This window comes from Lagopus leucura, unplaced genomic scaffold (genome assembly GCF_019238085.1).
Source record: "Lagopus leucura isolate 7727_CA_CO unplaced genomic scaffold, USGS_WTPT01 Super-Scaffold_100001, whole genome shotgun sequence".
Lineage (NCBI taxonomy): Eukaryota > Metazoa > Chordata > Aves > Galliformes > Phasianidae > Lagopus > Lagopus leucura.
The window spans coordinates 2367327-2370679 of record NW_024962262.1 but is presented as its reverse complement, the minus strand read 5'-3'; the positions used below and the strand labels follow the sequence as shown (position 1 = coordinate 2370679).

The following is a 3353-nucleotide window of genomic DNA, read 5'->3' as shown; positions in this document are numbered from 1 at the left end:
AGCAGGCAAACAGACATATCTGATGATCTTCCTTTATCTTTCACAAGCTTTCTGAATGAGTTCAAGGCTTTGTTGACTACCATTACTGCATGAAGAAAAGATTCATCCACACACATCACAATTGCTTGGTTGCTAGGAGTTTTTTTAGCAGCATGATTTGGTAATTGGTTCCAAATATAATAATTCAGGAAGACTTACACCTTTGCCTATCTAACAGTGATACAAGAGAACTGGGAGGGGAGAAGGCGATTCATTGCATTCGATGTGAGAGAATGGGAGAGAGCTGCACAGAGCTCCTGCCTCTCTTGCTGTCTCAGGTGGGTGGAAAGAATGTGGAGCCATGGAACTGTGCTCTTTCCCACCATACCTGCACAGCAGACAGCTGCTAAGGCAAGTCAGGAACTGGATGCTGTAATCATCATATGTCCAGCAAACTCACTCACTTTAGTGGAGCCATGAATAAACACACTGACCCTTACTCATGGCAGATTATTATCTTGTGGTCTAGCTGTAAGTGGATTTGCTCGTACAGACACATTGTGTTGCTCTTTTTATGTGCATCTTTCCCTGTGGCAATACCTTGTTCAGTAGGACACAGCTGGGATGAAAGACTTGATGGATCTACAGTCATCCCCAAAAACTTAGAGATCAAATCATGTTCTCACAGAGCTGTTGTATCATGCTACAACCCAACCAAATTCCATTTCCTTCATATTTTCAAGGAACTTGATTTTTAACAGTCTGATTTTCTAAATGCAGAAACAGCCTGAGAAGTTTTCTTATAAGCAGTGGACCAGCTGAATGCAGTTACCTTGTGGAAGCAGATGCAATCCATCTCTCCTGTACCTGCTGCTGCTGCTGCTGCTGGGAATTCAAACCAGCAGCTCTGTGCAAATGCATGAAATTCAGAAAGTGCAGCTGGCTGGAACCAGGAGTGAAAAAGTGCAGCTGAATTTCATTCCCAGGTGGATTGGAATGTTAAAGGAAAACAAACAGCCTGATGGAGGAAAATAAATGAAAATATCTGTTTTACCTAGACATAAGAATGTGGATGACAACCAAATCTTATGAAATAACATATTAGCATAGTAAGCAATTTTTATCTTGATGCTGTTCCTTTAAGCCATCCTGAATTTTGTTGGGAAAAGGTCTCAAGGCATTGAGCAATCTCTGGTATGGGCAATCATGTTGCTATGCTTCATCGGTTAAGCACAACTGTAATTCAGAAAATGAAGCCATGCTGCATCTGTCATATCATTTAAAATTTACTTCAGTATAGCAGGTATTTGAAGATTGCAAAATGAACCACATTATCCTGCAATATTCTGCCAACAGTGGAATCTGTTCTGAACCTGACGGGTTTCTTTAGCTTCCTTTGGAGGAGCCAGAGATTTTCTCCTTCCCCCACCCCCTGCAATATATTCCAGTCAATGACACTATTGAAATTCCAACAGTAATTTATATACAGTAACTGGCTGCCCTCAGATGAGATGCTAAACAATTTCTGTGCAGCAGGCTGCATTTTTTTCTTGTGAAATACCACAGTTTCCTCCCATCACGTAACATTCACTCTCTTCTCCTTCCACACATAGTTTTTAAGCACTACTGACAGTTTGCAGGAAGGACATTTAAAAAAATAAAAATAAAAAAGGACGATAAACAACCTTAAGGAAATATCCTTAGATAGAACCATCCATAGGTAACATTACTCACAAAAATAGTTCCTGTAGCTTAGGAAAAAACTATATATTTATCTCCCATCCTGGAAAGACAATAGTCTCTTTATACTTGCTCTGTTGAAGGCAGTGGGACTGTGCACATAATTGAAGACAACTATGCATCCTAAGCTTTCACAGACCAACACATCCCTTCACACAGCAGAGCTTTCCCTGCTGAGCAGAGAGCCTCAGCCACGAGTCAGGCGGAGAGCCCCTACTCCAAACTTTGCGATGGGATTTCAAGGATTTTGAAGTTTTATTTTGGCACGGGAGGCTTCTCCCGTGTTAATGATCTAACTGAATTTACATTTGTAGAGGGGAGGCCACTTTCTGATGTTTTCACTCCATATTAGCACTCCCTTATTATTGCTAGCATCCTGTCACACTGGAGGAGCCTTCCCAGATCCAAACATTGCTCTATTTTGTGGGGAGTTGTTCCTAGTTGACAATTGTCTTTGTTACAGACCGTAGAGATATTGAAAATCAGAATACTTCATGAAAAAGGCTCGGATCCAGGCAGTTCCATCTGTAATGAGCTCATATATGAACTTTGCACCCAAAAATCCTTTTCAGTTTGGGCCTGAATTTTTGATCCAGATGTTCACTCCCTGGCTGTCCTCCTCTGGCACTTCATCACCTCCTCCTCTTTGTGTATGAAAAAAATCAAACCCTCCCCCAAAAAATTAGCCCCAGCCCTTAAGAAGACCAAATAGGCACTGATGTTAAGTCTTGTGTGTGTGATTTTAGATAGAAATCTAAGGACTGGTAACAGATCCACAGCAAAATGTATGATCGAAACGAGTTTGGGGCACACAGTGAGCACCGATGGCGGCGCCTCAGCCCTGCCTGCAGCTCCCCACAGCCGGCAGTGCCATCTTCCTCACAGCCACCTTCTGCCCCGAAACCCTCGGCCAGTGGATGGGACAACACAGCCACCGTCACAACCGGGACAGCGACGCCAGCATCTCTTGGAGACCATTTCAGCGCTTTTTTTTTAAGAAAGTTGGTGCGAATCCGTCGAATTGAAGGAGTGGGGAGATGGCGAGACGGTGAACAGTTTGTGAGACGGGCGAAGTTTTTGCGAGGTGGCGAAGTGCCACACGGCGCCTGTAAACATAGCGAGGGGCGGAGGACAAACCACTCCCGCCGCCTCTCCTCAGGCAGCCCCAGCCGCAGCCCCAGCGGCCGTTCCCGCCCTCCGCCCGAGGCCCCTCCCCCCGCTGGTATGTGGCAGGAGGGGCGGCGGAGGGAGGGGGGCAGAGTGGAATGACGCGGGCGCGCGGTCACGTGACGCGCGAGGAATGCTAACAATGTAGCGAATGTCCCGACTGCGCCCCGCACTGCGCCCGGGACGGCCGAAGCGGACGGAGATGGAGAGCGGCCCGCGCCGTCGGGGCCGCCGCCGCAGCGCCGCGTGACGGAGCCGGGAGGGCGCCCCGAGGAGGTGAGGCGGAGAGCGAGGAAGGGTGCGGCGGTGCGGCTTTTCCCCCAGCCCGGCCGCCCCTCGAACTTCCAGCCCGGATGCTCCGCTTCTCTGAGGGGAAAGTTAGAGCCCGGGGCCCGGGGCGGGTGTCCCGCGTGTGGAAGAGGGGCTCGGGAGCCGTGGCGTCCCGTCCCGTCACCCCGCCCCCCCCC

General features: G+C 48.1%; 1 protein-coding gene across 1 annotated transcript in view; it reads left to right on the top strand.

Moving 5' to 3' along the window:
- Positions 1-3109: 3109 nt before the first annotated feature.
- LATS2 (large tumor suppressor kinase 2) overlaps positions 3110-3353 on the top strand; it is a 48480-nt gene continuing 48236 nt past the window's right edge. The window contains exon 1 of the mRNA XM_042867499.1: positions 3110-3162. The gene's annotated coding sequence lies outside the window, so the exon portion shown is untranslated. The remainder of the gene's footprint in view (positions 3163-3353) is intronic.